The 18,598-nt window shown below is 41.7% G+C and overlaps 1 protein-coding gene across 2 annotated transcripts in view; it reads right to left on the bottom strand.

Annotated features, from left to right (window-relative positions):
* ppm1e (protein phosphatase, Mg2+/Mn2+ dependent, 1E) overlaps positions 1 to 18,598 on the bottom strand; it is a 58,508-nt gene that overhangs the window by 28,403 nt on the left and 11,507 nt on the right. The window lies entirely within an intron of this gene.

Below are 18,598 nucleotides of genomic sequence, written 5' to 3'. Positions count from 1 at the left end.
TCTTGTGATGTATTATCAATTGTGATTTTCATATAAAAACTCTGCAGACGGTGGAGCCTCTATTATTACTCCTCTCCTCCATGTTTCCATTCATAGAAACGCTGCATGTCCCCCGGTTCACCACAGGAGGGCGGAGACCGAGCCGACTGCTCCGATTGGCCGCCGGCCGCCAAGGAGACGGCGCAGCGCTCCAATGGCGGCTATGCAGGCCGCAGCATCACAGCGAGGTCATGTGGAGCGGAGGAGGATTACAGAGGAGCTTAATCTCCGACTGGTTCAAATGGAAACCAGCCGGAGCGATCAGACCTTCTGCTCTGGTGTTTTCAGAGAAAACAGAACTACAAACATGATGGATCCACAGGAAGAGCAACACAAACACATCATAAATGACAGCAGCATCGCCGTTTGCAGCACAAACATGCTTCCTTTGTTTTCCAAACAGACTTTTCAGCTCAGTCATTCGGATGAAACTAAACGCAAGGTTTTAAAGGAAGATTTTCCAGCCATTTCCTCAAATTTTCAGTTTATGTTTTACCAAATTTAATGAAACTTCATAAAGTCCCATCTCTGAACATTTTGTAGAATTTTTCCTTTTGCTGTTTATCTGTAAATGTTGCTGAAAAGCATTCACATGAACTTATAGAAGTTATTCTCAGGCCGGAAAATTAAACGCATTTATTTTGATTAATTTATTCATTAATTTAATGCCTTAAAATTTCAACCAAATTACTACATTTGGTAGTAATTTGGTTGAAATTCCTGTATTGTGTTTCTGGTACGCCCGTAAATCTGACGCAAAAGAGAAAGAGCAACTGCCGATGAATCGTCTTCTCTGGCCCACAAGGGGTTAATTTCTGCTTCCAACGACGTGATTGGAAGCTGGAAAACACGACTGTTGTGTTTAAGATGTGCTAAAAGGAGTTAGCATATCAGCGAAATGCTGATATAGCATCTGAATGCTAACAGGTAGCAGCTAAGCTAATGTCAGTGTCCACAGTAGCAGCTAACCCCAATGTTAGCATCCACAACAGCAGCTAACCCTAACCCCACACCAGAAGCTAATGCTAATGCATTAGTGTAGATAATGCACCATTATCTACACTAGCAGATAATGGTGATGTTAGCATCTACAGTCCACATTCCAGCCGCTTTCTGAGTGATCAGACTTTCTGAAACATTTTGCTCCAACCTGATGGATGAATATTAAAAACTATAAATATCTGACATTGAGCTCAGATCGAGTTTTATTCAATAATTTAGCAACAAAAAGGGGTTTTGAATTGAAAACATAAATGTTTCCATCAATATGTTTTTTTTATTAAAGTGTGAGACCCTGTAATAATTACAATAATCCCACCACTAGTTACTTTGTGATAGATAGCGCATATAATTATGTAAACATGTTGAAAAACATTTTGCTGATAGAAAGAGAAAACATTTCCGACACCACTAAATTAAATCCTGTGAAACATTTCTGCCAATTATGCAACAGATTATTTCATCTGCTAGACTCTCAATGCTCCTCAGATTTTTTGCTGAAATCTGTTTTTGCATATTTATTCATGCTGATGCCATGAGAAGAACAGCAGCGCAGCAATGATGGATGTTTACGGATCCATTTTAACATTTATTCAGGAACGGAAATCGACTATAAGACTGAAACAATAATTTCATTAATCGATTATAGAAATAATTGTCAACTAATTTAGTTATTGATTAATCATTAATCAATCAGACTCCAAAAAAGACAATTTGCTGAAAGAACAGAGTCCATAGTCTGAGTTTTCATTACTAATCGATTTTTACATAATCACAATATTTGACCTTTTTCTGTTAGCATGAAAAAACTAAAACTGCTACTATAACTAATAAAGAATAAACTAAAATTGAGCAATATTTAACTAATAACAGCTAATAAAAAGTAGCAAACAAACCTTGAAAACTAACTGAATTAGACAAAGTCCTGGCAAAATAAAACTAGAGTAGAATGAGAACCAAGCGGTTGTGAAGCTGCAGTCACGCTCTGCCAGGCGGCGCAGCGATCGTACCGAGGCTCTGGCTGAACGTGTTAGCAGATGACTCATGCGTGCAGATTTTTCTTCATCGCTTTCTACAAGCTTCCTCTCTTCTACAGAATTAGCCCCGCAGCGGAGCAGCAAGGTTGTTTCCATCGCAACGGAGAGGAAAGTGACTGACAGTCGGCAGCGTCGCTCCTCCTGCTGCCAGATCAGAACAAGCTCCCACTTCATTATTCTAAATATTGACCCTTTTCTGAGCCAAGTGGAGGTGAGAGAGGAGATCCATGGGAACTCGCTCGGCTCCGTTTGGCCGGCGTTCCCCGATCACCGGCATTCCTCAGATCTGGCCTAAAAGGCACCGCTGCCTTTTTTCCAAGCATCAGAGAAAAGCTCCAGGCTGCTACCAGCCGTTTTTTCCAAGCATATTTCCAAATGAAATGTTGAATTAGTGTTATGTGAACACAATATTCTCAAGAGGGCATGAGAGGATTATATAACAAACACTGTGCCAGGAATACCTCAGATTGTGGCATTTTCTGCTTCGACTCCCTTCAAAAATGTTTTTTAAATGACTTTGATGAATTAATTTGTCTCCTTGGTTCACACACACCATGTGGCGCTTTGGTCTGTTACAAGGCTTTCTGGCATTTTGATGGAGAGCAGCAGGGATCCGCTGAAGCCGCCTCTACTGAGCCGGAAATCAACAAATAGTTACATCCTTTCTGCACAGTCGAGGGTAAAACTCTGTTTCTTCCCCTCCTTCTGTTTCCACCGAGCTGAAGCGTCCAGATACAAATCACTGGACGGAAAGCTTTAAGGCTCTATTAGACAATTATGTCACAGTCAAGCAGATCCCATCGTCATCCCGGAGATTATAGGAGCAGCATTATGTTTCCCAGGCACAGAAGCCATTTTATGGCACAAACAGAGAAATGTTACACATATCAAATGTGACACTGCAAAAACACAAAATCTTACTACTATTTTTGATCTAGTTTTTAGGCAAATATCTCAATTATCTTGAATTAAGACAAAACTAACTTACAAGTAACAGGAGTTTCAATAATTTATTAATATTGATTTAAAAGGTTCCAGTTCTGTCAGCAGATTATTTAACTTGAAACATCAGAAAAATGTCAACTTAAATGAGAATCTGCCAGTTAGAAATTCTTTCTCGATATTAGAGAATTGCTGATGTGAGACAAACTCCTGTTTCTTGCTGAAAAGTTACTTGTGAGTTAGTTTTGTCTCATCACTCTCTTGCTCTCGGAGAAGGCGGACGCCTTTTTCCTCTGCTCCCTCCCTGCCCATGGGAGGTCACTTCATGGGATGTCTACAAAAACCTTTGTCCACGTTGTACCCAGAAGACATGGAGGACCTGTACCTATTTGGATTTCTGATAACAGGATTCCTGCTGATTGGAGCTGGCGGATACCTGGCTTATCGACAAATTTGGAAGATGTCGGAAGCTGTTTCGGCCCTTGTCAAGCTGCCAGACCAATGCAAAGGAATTGGCCGTGTGGTGAACGCTCAGACTCAGGCACTGTGGGACCAGAGCCGCAAACTAGATGCGATTCTTGCTGAGATTCGCAGGCAGGCTGCAGGAAACCAACTTGGAGTAGCTGCCACTCCAGACAGTCAGGAAAGGCCATACTAATCTGGATAATTGGATTCTGAGATGCACCGGGATACTTTAGGGCAGTTTGAAAAAAATATTATACCTGCCCGAACAAAAGAATTATTCTAATCTCAATTGGCGCCCCTGTGTCTGCCTCTGGGAGGCCAAATCTCCTTGAAGATATGTTGACAAGCTGCTCTACCCCATCTTCTCTCACCTTCCAACTGACATCCATGGAATCGCATGGCTGGACTCAAGAACTTGCTTTGACTATAACATCTTAAGCACGAACTGAGCAAGCTGTTCAAACTCATGGACAAACTTTGTACGCACTTCTCATACTTACAGATACACTCCTTTACATCACCACCTCCTGCCGGCTTATGTCTTTGCACACATGTGCCATCCTCCCTCCTGTGTTATTTTCATACCCATCCATCCATTTTCTTCCACTTATCCCGGGTCGGGTCTCGGGGGCAGCAGCCTAAGAAGGGAGGCCCAGACTTCCCTCTCCCCAGCCACTTCTTCCAGCTCCTCCAGGGGAACCCCAAGCCGTTCCCAGGCCAGCCGGGAGACATAGTCCCTCCAGTGTGTCCTGGGTCTTCCCCTCCTCCCGGCGGGACCTGAACTCCTCACCAGGGAGGCGTCCAGGAGGCATCCTGACCAGATGCCCGAGACTCAACTGGCTCCTCTCAATGTGGAGGAGCAGCGGCTCTACTCTGACTTCCTGATTGAACTCCTTGAAATGAAAACTGTCTGTTTAAGAACTCATGCTGTTTCTGAAGCTCCTCCTCCAGGAAGTTGTCCCAACAGTGTTGTGTTCAAGACCACCTAACCCGAGACCGAGACAAGACCAAGACTTTTAGGGTCCGAGACAAAGTCAAGACCAAGACCAGCGGCCCGTGCTACATGACACAATAAAATGTAAAATATGATCAAAATTGCTTTTCAAAATCCATATTCCCATAAGAACACCTAGATATTAAATACTTAATACATTTTACCAATATTAATTATTCCATTTCTGTGTTACAATGTGTGATGGTCACGTGCCATCCCTAAAAACATAACACCCTGGGAATTTGCCCATATTGCTCATGTAAGAAACCACCACTATCTGCACCATTAAACATAGCAATTGAGGCAATGCCCTGACGGTAAATAACGCTCAACTATGAACACTGACCAAGGAGCAACAAGCAATAAGTAACCAAACAGAAGGCGCTCATCGTGACTGTTTTCACTCTCTCTACCAGTACATGAAGCCAGGCAGTCTGACACCATGGCAGACATTACAGCTGCCACTTTGAACAAAAACAATCAAAGAGCAATGTGCATGCTCTGCGTGCTCTTTCGTTCTTGTGTTTTAGTTATTTGTTCATTTAAATATCAACGTACATAATTAAATAATGATGCAGTGTACACAGAGCATTACAAGAACAAAGAACGGGTGTTCTGTCAGGTCAGATCGTCATACGCTTAACACGAACTCACGGTGTTCTGTCAGATCAGCATACGTTGTCAGATAGTCGTATGCTTAGCTCAGACATGCATACGCTGTCATTACCATATGATTTTATTTAATCAGCAACATAGAATCATGACGTAGATCATCATACACTTGGTTATTAACAGTTGTATGGCATCCAGCCGCAGCCAGACCTGCTTTAAATACACTTTGAAACCACGACAACGCATGTATATCTATCTAGTTATCATATTATGTCATATTATAAACAATTTAATGACTTATTTTTGTCATAACTTGTTGCGTATGCTGAACTGAACAACAGTCGGACTCACTGCATGTATGCTATTCTGACAGCGTATGGCTATCTGATAGAACAACGGCTCTCAGTGTGTGACACTCCAGTCCTATCTAATAAATAAAGAGCCGTGGAGAAGAATCGACTGTTTCTGAATGTCACCTCACTATATTGCAGACTTTTGCACATAGCGTTGTCCCATGGACAATGCTATGTGCAAATAGAGGAGGTGTTGACATGTAAGTCAACACCTCTGCACAATAATCCAGGCAGTGAGTGACTTTTTTTCATCACAATGCTTATGTGTCTCTATACAGCTAGCTTTGCTAACATCACGTTAACGGAGCTTACCTTCTTTGAGCTACTTTTCTAAGTGACGAAAATAGTTAGATGTTGTCCCCATCGTCTGTGAAAGCGAAGCGCTGCTGAGTTAGCTGTGGCCATCGGATTTCTTACTATTTTTGCAGCGCTATTATATTACTGACGATTAGACAAACATTTTCTGCCTCTGAGAGAAAACCACTGCGCATGTCCTGGAGCGCCGCGCACGAGTGAAAGGTGGGGAAGGGAGGGGGAGGGGGGAGAAACACGTAGTTGCTTGGATTTTAATTGGTGCGTTTTGCATCCACTGAAAACAAAGATGTTAACAAATAAAGTGGACAGTATGCTGTACGTTTAGTGATATTTTCACAGTTGCGGTCTCGACTGGTCTTGAAATAAAATGCCGAGTCCTCAGAGACCGAGACAAGACCGAGACCAAATGCGGTTGAGTCCGAGACAAGACCGAGACCAAATGCGGTTGAGTCCGAGACGAGACCGAGACCATCAAAAAAGAGCAGCAGCTCTTAACGAGCTCAGCAGTTCCACCAGATGTTTGCTAATTGCTGCTGGCTAGTCTGAAGGACCTGAGTGGGGGAGGAGCTGTGCCTCGAAGGCGGGGCTATGTCCACCCAGCTGAATGGTTGCCATGGAGACTAATGGACTTCTCAAACATGAAAAAATCAAAGCAACACATCACGGAAAAGCATAAAAATATTATGGAAAAATCAAAAAAGTTGATTTTACATAAAACTGCAGCAATAAAAGCTCTTCTTGAGCAGCGCCACACAGACAGTGATTTACAGCACTAACTCCTACCTCCTGGCTCTGATTGGTTGTTTCCAGTTAGTACTGGGAGAAAACGGAGGGTACGAAACTTTTTCACTGATTATCTGTCACAACCTGAAGACAGTTTCAACAAATATGTAAAAAATATTTTATAAAAGTTACTGCAGCTTTAACATCAGATTTTTATTTATCTCCATCTTGTTGCTCCATGGGTTTGGGCAGAGGAGGCGCTGTAGGCCAGTCAGAACTCTAGGTATATCGTCCTGGGATTATTGCAATAAATGATGATATTGTTGTTTTGAGACAATTTTAAACTAATATATTGATGAGATAATGCCAGAACAGCCTGTCAAAGATCAATAAACTAATTTCTAAAGAACATTTAATACTGGAACTGGAAAAGATTTTAAATATCCAAAAAACACAAACAAACCAAAAGCAAAATGAATTATAAAATAAGAAAACAGGTCAAACAAAAACTGGGACTCTAGAAAGGAAAGTAAAACTCGCTGCCTAGTTCTGGTGCAAAATGTTTGCAGCATTTTTATCAAGTTTTTCAGCGAGAGGAAAGAGAAAAGAAGCAAACCTTCACACTGCTCTCGCTGATTAAACATCAGTTGGAAACTACCAGCCTGATTGGAGTTTATCGAGCTGATGTGATTAATTGATCAATTGATTATTGCTGCAGGAATTGGTTTGGTCATAAGGCAGCAGCCTGATATCGATTATCGGCCATATCAGGAATATGATTTCAAATTTTCATATTGGTGTGTTGTCGGCCAGGTGTGAAAATGGCATTTTGTATTATTTGCTTATATTTGTTCATTATTAAATGATTTTTTAATAATCTTATGGGGAGGCATTTGTAAAGCTACACAGTCATAAAAGGAACTTTATTTTTCCAAGTCATGTTTTCACAAAATAAGACCAGATTCAGTTTCAAACTAAATATTTAGTTTGAGCCTAAATGTTGAGCTTAGCTAAATAATTAGCAAGTTAAATATTTATTCTAAACAATTAGCTCAACTAAATATCTAGGTCACACAATGTGGAAGTGGACTACCAAAATAAAAGCTGGGTCACCTTCATAAAAACTCCTGCTGCTGAGATGGAAGCAGCTTCAGCTCATCAAGTTTAACTGTAACAAAAACTAAATGGAGGAACTACAACATGGCCGCCTCGCTGTGGGTTTGCATGTTGCAAAATGAATAAATATAAATGATGTAAATTCCTCATGTTGCCTCCTGCGGCGACACGGACTTGAAGTTTGAACACCATATTTTACAGCAGCGCTGAGATGATGAGAAGAACTATTAATTCAATCTCTTTAGATAACAGAGTGTAGAGTCACTGTTGGGACATCAAAAAACATTCCTATTTATAATGCGCTTCATCTGTAAATGGCTCTTTAAATTTATTCGTATTTATTGATGCTTTCATCAAACAGTGGGAAAAATTAACAATCGAAGTCGACGAGTTTTAATGTCTTGATTTTAAAAAGAGCACATGAACCAGTCGACTCATTTACAAATGAATATAACCCCAGACAAACACACACACACACACACACACACACACACACACACACACACACACACACACACACACAGGAAGAAAGAAACTAATCAAAAAGCAAACAGCAAACCAACAGACCAATCAGCACAGAGTTTGTCAGTCACATGACCTTCTGTCCAGTTGGAAATCATTTAAATGTTTGAAACTCGTTTTTACTAAAACAGCTGATTTTCTCACAACCAAAAAGTCGTTTGTGAAAAATCCACAGTTTTTTTCCTCCATGATGAAGCAAAAACGAAACATTAAGCTGGAATATTAAAATATTTGAGATGAAGATTCACAACTTAGGACTTGATTTGGAATTTTCCATGATTAATTTATCATTTATGATGAATGATAAATGCCATGATTAATGCCTACCAAGAAATAAACCATAAAATGAGCTGCGTTCAGAGCAGCAGAGCAGATGTGCTGCCTGTCGGCACTAAACGGTAAAACCTGAGCAACGTGATTTGCCCAGATGTCAGCGAGGAGAGCGACCTGAGCCACTCGGGTCACTTCAGAGCCGCTGTGATGTAACTCTGAGCATGAAACGGCGCGGAAACGAAGCAGCCGCTGGGACCACAGACGTCAGCGAGCGAAGCTGCAAGCAGCGGCGCTCCACTTACAGACGAAGAGCTGCGAGAGGCGCGGCTCATCCGACATAAAATTAGACCGGAGAAAACCTTCAGAGCAGCTTTCAGCCGCCTGGCCTGGTGTGTAGGCAGTCTACAGTCTCAACAACAGAGACTTTAAATGTGGCACAGTGAGGAAGACGAGGCGCAGCTTTGCATGTGTCATGTTTCTGAAAAGGTCCTGATTCTGTTGCAGTCAGATTCCAGATCAGCCTCCGCAGAAAGGCTGCGCAGCGTACACACCATTCCCAGAGAGGCTCCTACCAGGCCCCAGGCTGCGTTATGCAACCTACCAGCTGAATCGCTGGTGGAGAGCCGGCGGCCTGCAGGGGGCGTCATGCCAAATCTGAGGCACCGCTGGAAGATCCTTCAGTTTCACCGCTTTCTCAGGTCAGACAGGAGAGAAATAAAACTAACAATGGCAGCTTCTAGATTCTAAACTACTTCAATATTTAAAGGGGATGTATTTTGTAAAATGTACGTTTTTATTCTTCATTTGTGTCTCTACTGCCTAAAACAACATGCTGTCTTTGTGGCAATAAGTTTTTTGGTGTCTGGAAAACGAGTCGTTTCAAAAACCTTTTAAGTCACATTCAACAGGCAGCCCTGTTACCTAGCAACAAGCCTAGCCCATTACCTAGCAACCCAGCTGATCTCTAGTGTTTGGTCAGCTGGTTTTCCCACTGCTGTGTAATGGCTGCTGGAAAAGACAAGAGTTTAGTTGTTGACTTGCTGCAGTCTGCAGGAGCCTCCACTAATGCTTTTCAATGTAACTGCTCATCTGTTGGAAGTCACTTTGTCTGTCAGTGTAATGCTGAGTTGGGGGGGGGTGTGGCCAGCAGCAGCTTTTTGGATTTAAAGTGACAGCGACCCTAAAGAGGCAGAACTGATCAAACTGAAATCTGATTTTCTAAGAATGATTTGGTGAAATAAATGTGGTGACCATGTTTTGTTTGGGCCAAAGACCAATCAGTAAAAATAATTTATTTACAATCATTTCAATTTGTTTAGAGCAAGAACCACAGCAGCTGGAAGTGGAACAAATGTTGCAGTTTTGGTTCCAGTAGAACCGGGTCTACTGGACCATCAGCCTTAATTATGTTCCTTCTTTTTTAAAGGATGTATTCACTCTAGAAGCTTTTTTATTTCAAAGCGGTCAGACAGAAAAGTCGGTCAGGAGAGTGGGAGCAAAGGTCATCAGGTCGGGAATCGAACCTGTGACGTCCGGGGTTCCTCATGTGGGCTGAGCTCATTACGTTCCGCCTTTTGTTTCTCTTTATGGAAAAGTAGATGAATAATTAAAAAAGGCTGGACTCTAGAGAGAGAAATAGTATCTATGATAAGAATAAAAGGGGGCGTTTAAAGCCATAGCGGTTTTTCTTTTTACCCTGAGAACAACATTTCCATTGTTACTGCAGAATCAGGGATTCCCCCTGATGGAGCTGCAGACCACAGGCTCAGGTTGTGTCAGAGCATTTTGAACAGTCTCACTAAGTGAGCAGCAGTGAAACGGCGATTATTCTCCATGTGACGAGAGCTAAACAGGGAACCGCTGGTCAGTAAAACAATCAGAGACTCAAATCTCACTGAACAAGTTTTATTTCTCTGTATGCTACATTGAAATTTACAGCTCCAGAAAAATTAGATTAAAATTATTTTAAATCAAAATTGATCATACATGCAGTGTTAAGCGGTTTAAACAGCTGCATGCTTGCTGCAGTCAGGCAGCTGAAACTGTTTCTACAAGGTCAGGCAGGGATTCTGGCCTATAGCGCGAACCGAACTGCTTTGCATTCACTTCACCTGCCACAGACACATGACTCATCATTTGAATTATGGGTACATTGTGTGAACAAAGACTCCCAGCACTGGGGTTGCAGCAACTGCAACTTTAGCAGCAGCATTGGCTAAAGTGACCGTAATGCAGTGAGAAAGAAAGGAGGATACTGCACACTTTGAAGGTCACTGCACTTCCAAAAATGGGGTCTCTCCAGAGTTGAGAGTAATTATGCCGGTTTTAGAGATTCACTGTGAGCCACTGCTGGAAAGACTCTTATTCTGAACAAAACCGGTGAAGGACAGTTACAGACAACAAACCTGCTGCATATGGACATTTCACCTCCTTCAGTCCGGTCGACCCGGTTCTACTGGACCCAGAACATCTGCTCCACCTCCAGCTGCTCTGAGTCAAACCAACCTGTTCCCCTCCTAGCCTGTGGGGGCGCTGCACCAAGAACCACTGAAGGAAACGACACAAAAACCTCTGAAGACACTGAGAGCAACTTCCTTCTTCACCAGATGGAAACAAGATGGAGGATTTTAGCGGTTGGAGGATTTCTCTTTAGGCTAAAGACCAGGAGCCATTTCTGCTGCTAGCGCTAGGCTAACACGTTAGCTTTGGTTGGATTTACACAGAATGCCCTACGCTGTAGTCGAGTTCCTACTTTTGGAGCGGTCTCTGGTCTGATTGGCGTTCACATTCAAACCAACCAGAGTTCACTTCAATCGAACCCAGACTGAGGTCTGGAGGACCAGAGGTCAGAGATCATATAGCGTTCACAACAACTGGACTAGACTTTCTAGACAAACAAACTACACTTTGACTAAAGTGGACTGAACAGGCGTGGTATGAAACATCTGATATTCTTGGTGCTGCATGACATGTTAGTCGCTACAGCTATCACCGCTACAGCTAGCATCACTACAGCTAGCATCGCTACACACCGAGTCATGGTCTGATTTCTGTAAAATATGACAAATTAAAGCAGAGAAAATTGCAGATGTTTTCATATGTCAAATATTTATTCTACCTCAATATTAATCCATTAACAGTTTGGTTTCTGTCAGTTCTGTCAATATGCAAGAGAGACTAAACAAAGGTTGGTTACATTCGACAATTAAATTTCACATAACTGCACCTGTAGCAGTTGCATTCAGACATAGTTTGTTATATTTCAGATTTTATTCTTGTGAACGTCAGAACATTTAGTCCAGATTTTGTCAATTTATCAAACTTTCCCACTGAACAAAACAAAAAAATCATTTTTAAGTCTCAGGTTGAAGCTGCTGGTCAACGTTTCAGTGAAATCAACGGAACTAACTTTAAATATAGTTTGTCACATATAAATGTACTGTCATACTTTTTAGTTCATTTTGTTGTAAATTAGTAAGATCTGTAAATGCCTCGAGTGACATCACAAAGGGAAACTGTTCACAGGTCTGCCGAGTCCCACCATCAAACCAGCAGCATTTATTCATTTCACCACCACTAGAATCAGATTCGTGCCATTAAGAGTTTTAAGATTATTATTGTTTACTTCAGATGACGGCATCTGAGTGAAACTACAGTTCAAACCTGCAAAGTTCAGCCTCTTATTTCAATGCAAACAAAAAACACGCTTTTTCAAAGTCTTACTTCCAATGTTTATCGATAGGCTGACCTCAATATAAATTTTCAGCAGCAGTGGCCTACTTTGTCTTCTTGAACCTGTTTGCTAGTTTAGCAGCAAAGCTCTGTGCAGAGTTTGCATGTTTCCCCGTATTTGCATGACTTGCCACCGGCTGCTCGTCTTTCCTGCCGGTTTGGGCCAACAGGACCAAATCATGACAATCATGGATCGTTCAGAGGACAGCGGAAAAGTTTTAATGTTCCTCGTTTTTTTACAAGAATGGAAAATAATTTTTGCTCAAAAGTTATTCTCCATTCAGAGCCACAGCTGAAAGATGTGTGTGACTAATGTGGATATTTGAGTTTGATATTGTAATTTTATGTAAATAGTTTTGTTGACTGTGGTGATTCTACAGCCAGTCTGGATCGCAGCAGAGCTCAGCTTTAGCTGAAACGTCTTCCGACTCTCTTTCTTACTCACAGGAGAGTAAATTATAATTAATTCATTTGTCGTCAAACACTTACATAAAGTATTATGAAACAAATCTGTCCTTACCTGCTCCACTCATTCAATGTGCTGCATCTTACAAGCACTGGCTGCTGCAATAACCACAGCACATTTATTACAATATATAAAAATATAAACTACACATGAAAGTCAATAATTATCTCATAACAAAGTAGTAGTTAGAAATCCATTGGTAAGATGGAGTTAGCATTGAAGTGGCTCATAACGGTGAACCCTCCACCAAACCTTCACTTCGCCATACGTCACGCCACATCCGCCCCCTGCGCCACACTTCCTGTTCAGCCTCCTCCGTAAACGACAACGTAAAAATTTCCACCCAGAAGTTATGAATTAATAATAACCAATCACATTTTCATGCTAATTAATTAGTGAAGAATCATAGACATATAGAGAATTCCTCATCCACCGAGCCTCGTGGAAGCAGCTAAAGACAAACATCAATGTTTCTGTCTGAGGGCGTTTCCTGCAAAACGCAGCAAACTTCTGACCAAGTTTTCTGACAACACTTCACAAAATCAATCAATCAAGTTTATTTGTGTAGCACATTTCAGCACAAAGTGTGTAAAAGTGCTTTACATGATAAAAACACCAAAAATACAAAGACATAGAAACAAGTCACACATGGAATGACCCGACCCTGGCTGACCCGCCTCAGGCCGGGCCAAACCCTTAAGCTGCTGCTGGGCACGCCCACTCAGCTCTTACATTGCAAACTGACATGCAATTATACAACTATGCATCTTTGAAAAGCATTAGTGGAGCCTCCTGCACAACCAACCAGTATGTAGCAAGTCAACAACTAAACTCTTGACTTTTCCAGCAGCCATTGTACAGAGCACACAGCAGGAAAACCAGCTGGCCAAATGCTGGAGATCAGCTGGGGTTGCTGGGTAATGGGCAGGGCCTGCTGATTTGTGAAGTTATTTTCCAAAGGTTTTTGAAACGACTCATTTACAAAATAACTAACTGCCAAAAAACACCCTGGTATTTTTTTAAGATGTTTGTAGAAGAAGTTGGGAGCCAAATGGAAGTGCAAAAAAATGTGAGTAATACTTTATGAAGATGTTGAACCACACAAAGTGATTGAGTTTTTCAAGCTGCTCTAGAAAGAGTGGAAGCCTCAGAGGATGAACTTCTCCAGGGAGAGCAGATCTCCCGGCTGGATGTTGCTCTGATTAAAGCGTGGACGCCAGCGGAGCGACACATGGAGAAGGAAAAGTAGGACTTCCATTTAACGAGCCGTCAGCCTCCAGTTCATGTCAGCGTTCTTTACCTTCATTCAGGACGATGGATTTTAACTGGGAGCTTCCATGACAGATGAGCTTCAACTGTTTCATTCTGTGTACAGTGACTCTGATGCTGCAGAGTGTATTGTGTTTGAAACTAGTTCAGCTGGAAACGAGGTCACTCATTCTTAGACGGTGCAAGTGGGACTTTATTGGATGGTCTGATTTTTTTCCTGCTACAAAGTGAAAAAATCGTCCCCAGATTCTGGACTGCATCTCTGCTCTGGATCGCTGCCATGGCGATGCTCTCAATACATCCCTGTGACTCTACCTTGCTGCTGAAGCTGAGCGTCTGACCTGCGATGTCCTAGTTAAAGCAGGAAGATGAACAAATGGCCAGAAATGCCGAAGAGCTGCCATGATGAACGGTCGGGGAAAAAGCTCAGAAATCCTCCAGCGATGTCGGACATTTTTCATCACTGATTTGTCTCCAGTTTAAAAAAACGATGGAAACTAAAACTTGATCATCCCGACTCAGATTTACATACTTAGCTGGGATTAGAGAAAGTATTAAAAATCTTGATAACAGAATTTCAAGTTTGACGAAGCAAAGCCATTGCAATATCTGTTTTTATTCTATTTTTCTTATAAAATTTATTTCAACAATAAACAAAAAAATACAACAAAATATTGATGAACATGTCATGTTGGACAGAGCATCAGAGCTCTGTCCATTTCCAATTTTAAGAAATGACGTGGTTCTACTAAACTAATGTTTGCAATATATTAAAATTAAGGGGAACTAATATGCAAAATTAACATTTTGCATTTTTTTCCTTCCATTTGGATCTGAACTGTTTCTAAAAACAAGTGAACAACTTAAAAACCGCGCGATGCTTTGACCAATAACTTTCACATTTTTGTGTCTGGAAAGTTTCAAAAACCTCATTAATGTTAAACCATATTCCACAGGCAATACACCGTTACCTAGCAACCCCAGCCAACCCCGTTGCCTAGCAACCCCAGCCAAGCTCCAGCATTGGTCAGCTGGTTTCACTGCTGTACAACGGCATGTTTGACTATATATATATATATATATTAAAAAAAAAAAAATTCCCTTCTCACCCTCCGCGGGTGGTCTCTCTCTCTCTCTCTCTCTCTCTCTCTCTCTCTTTTCATCCTCTGAGCTCGGGTCCTCTACCAGAGGCCTGGGAGCTTCAGGTTCTCCTCCAGTATCTTGGCTGTGCCTAGAACTGCACATTTCTGGACTGAGATGTCTGATGTTGTTCCTGGGATCTGTTTGAGCCAGTGCTCCAGTTTGGGGGTGACTGCCCCGAGGGCCCCGATGACCACAGGCACCACTGTGGTCTTCACCTTCCAGGCCTTCTCCAGTTCCTCTCTGAGGCCCTGGTATTTCTCCAGTTTCTCCTTTTTCCTGATGTTGCAGTCACTTGGTATTGCTACATCCACCACAACGGCTTTCCTCTGTTCTTTATCCACCACCACAATGTCCGGTTGGTTCTCCATTACCATCTTGTCTGTCTGGATCTGGAAGTCCCACAGGATCTTAGCTCGGTCATTCTCCACCACCTTTGGGGGTGTTCCCCACTTTGACCTCGGGGCTTCCAGTCCATATTCTGCACAGATGTTCTTGTACACTATGCCCGCCACTTGGTTATGTTGTTCCATGTACGCTTTCCCTGCCAGCATCTTGGACCCTGCTGTTATGTGCTGGACTGTCTCAGAGGCCTCCTTGCACAACCTACACCTTGGGTCTTGTCTGGTGTGGTAGATCTGAGCTTCTATTGCTCTGGTGTTTAGGGCCTGTTCCTGTGCAGCCAGGATGAGGGCCTCTGTGCTGTCCTTGAGTCCAGCTTTCTCCAGCCATTGGTAGGATTTCCTGATATCAGCCACTTCAGTTATTTGTCGGTGGTACATCCCATGTAGGGGCTTGTCTTCCCATGATGGTTCCTCCAGCACCTTGTCCTCTGTTCCCCATTGCCTGAGACATTCGCTGAGCACATCGTCTGGTGAGGCTTTGTCCTTGATGTATTTATGGATCTTGGATGTTTCATCCTGGACAGTGGCTCTCACACTCACTAGTCCTCTGCCTCCTTCCTTACGGCTTGTGTACAGTCTCAGGGTGCTGGATTTGGGGTGGAACCCTCCATGCATGGTTAGTAGCTTCCGAGTCTTAACATCCGTGGCCTTCATCTCTTCAGCTAATTATTCCGGCAGGGTATCTGATTACTGGTAAGGCATAGCTGTTTATTGCACGGATCTTGTTCTTGCCATTGAGCTGGCTTCTCAGGACTTGCCTTATTCGTTGGAGGTATTTGGCTGTGGCTCCTTTCCTTGTGACCTCATCGAGGTTGCCATTTGCTTGTGGTATTCCCAGGTACTTGTAGCTGTGCTCTATGTCTGCTATTGTTCCTTCTGGGAGTGATACCCCTTCTGTGTGGACGACCTTCCCTCTCTTTGTAACCATCCGGCCACACTTCTCTAGTCCGAATGACATCCCAATATCAGTGCTGTAGATCCTGGTGGTGTGGATCAGTGAGTCGATGTCTCGCTCGCTCTTGGCGTACAGCTTGATGTCATCCATGTAGAGGAGGTGACTGATTGTGGCCCCATTCTTGAGTCGGTATCCGTAGCCAGTCTTGTTGATGATTTGGCTGAGGGGGTTCAGGCCTATGCAGAACAGCAGTGGGGACAGAGCATCTCCTTGGTATATGCCACATTTGATGGACACTTGTGCAAGTGGTTTGCAGTTGGCTTCAAGGGTGGTTTTCCACAGCCCCATCGAGTTTGCAATGAAGGCTCTTAGAGTCCTATTGATGTTGTACATCTCTAAGCATTTAATGATCCAGGTATGCGGCATTGAGTCATAGGCTTTCTTGTAATCAATCCAAGCGGTGCACAGGTTGGTGTGTCGGGTTTTGCAGTCTCGGGCGACTGTGTGGTCTACAAGGAGTTGGTGTTTGGCTCCTCTGCTATTTATGCCGATGCCCTTCTGTGCCGTGCTCATGTATTTATCCATGTGTCCTCTTATCTTAGCCGCTATGATGCCTGATATGAGCTTCCATGTTGTAGAGACACAGGTTATCGGCCGATAGTTGGAGATACACACACACACACACACACATACACACACACACACACACACACATATATATATGTCTGTTGTTTGCAGTTACGGACTGAAACTACCTGCAAGATTTATGCTGAAATAAAATCCATAAATACCTGGGCTCTCCAATTAAAATCCTTTTAATTTTAATTATTGGAAAATTGGTAATCAGTAGAAATCAAAACCAATCCAGAGTCAAGTTTTGTTTTGTCTCAGTATTTCAGATTCCCAAGCTACATTTTCTGTAGAATATTTTTGAAAATAAATCATCACATAGGCAGATTTTATGTGAATATTTTGGAGTGATGTTCCACATGAAGATCAGTGAACAGATGAATCCATGAATAGTGAAGGGGTGAAGTTCACGGAACATGAAAGCGTTCACGCTTTCCTCTACAGATGAAAAAGACGGAAAAATCGTGGCTGTTAATATTCACCCAGTTTCACTTATGGGATCAAAAGTGATTTTGTTAAAAAACGACCAAAACATCAGAACTGATTTCTACTATCACACTAATTAACCGTCTTCCTCAACGAATCGATAATTATATTTAAAAATAATGAGCCTTTTGCTACAGTGGCACTAAATCAACTCAATGACAAATAAGTCTGACATTCCAATATAAATTTTATTAATTTAATTTTTCATTGGTTTCTGGTCCCTTCATTCTGCAAAAACATTTTTGTTATTTCAGACAAAATGATCTAATTTTGGAGGTTATTGTCCATTATTGTTTTCTGAATGAATGAACAAAACTTATGAGATAAAATGAGCATGTGTGTAAACAGAATGGGCAGGAGGAAATTTGCTGTAACCTTTAAAAGTTTCCCTGGTTTGGAGTCAAAATGTCTGAGTTTTACCTGTTGATGTGACTCACCTGAAATAAACTTCATATAAATAAATCTGAACTCAGCAGCTGCTTTCAGTCAAACCCAGCAGAACCTGAATAATTTCCCTCCAGATAACAAAATAAACTGTAAATAAATCTGTGAAAACCTGAATATCTCGATTTGTTTTGAAATTGATGCTAAAACTAAACATTTTCATCGTCTAAATCTGAAAGCTTTGGGGCCTCAGGTTTTGTTCTCCTGGTAGGAAATGTTGCTGTTCTGGAAGTTAGTGATTTTAAATGTAACCTGATGATTGAATATTACAAAACACTGAAGCTATTTTCATTTAATCTTCTAGTTTAGAGAAGCAAACGGCCATCGCTCATCTCTGCAATCAAACCATAAATACATGTCAGCACTTTCACAATTAAAGGTTTGAAAAATTCAAAGTGAAATTTACCAAGAATTTCTGACTTTTTGGAGTCGCGTAAAAAATTCATTAAGCATGAAAAATCTTCAAAAGGGTAATTTGCATTTAAATTATAAACTTATGATTATGTTGCATCATTTAGTAATTAAAGACTCATTGAAAGTATTTTCCTTTTTTCATCATTCATTGTTTTACTCAAACATTTTTTGACGAACCAGCAGATTATAAATAAATCTGTGAATCTTTTTTATTTCATTTTCTGTTTTCGTTTCAAAGTAACAAAAAAATAAACAGAAACTAATTTTATCCTGAATTTTCCTTCATTCATGTTGTTCTTAATGCGGAAAATATGTGTTTCCATGACAA

Source organism: Poecilia mexicana, unplaced genomic scaffold (genome assembly GCF_051168715.1).
Source record: "Poecilia mexicana isolate PSO_F unplaced genomic scaffold, ASM5116871v1 scaffold_14, whole genome shotgun sequence".
Taxonomy (NCBI): domain Eukaryota; kingdom Metazoa; phylum Chordata; class Actinopteri; order Cyprinodontiformes; family Poeciliidae; genus Poecilia; species Poecilia mexicana.
This window is presented reverse-complemented; position numbering and strand designations above follow the sequence as displayed.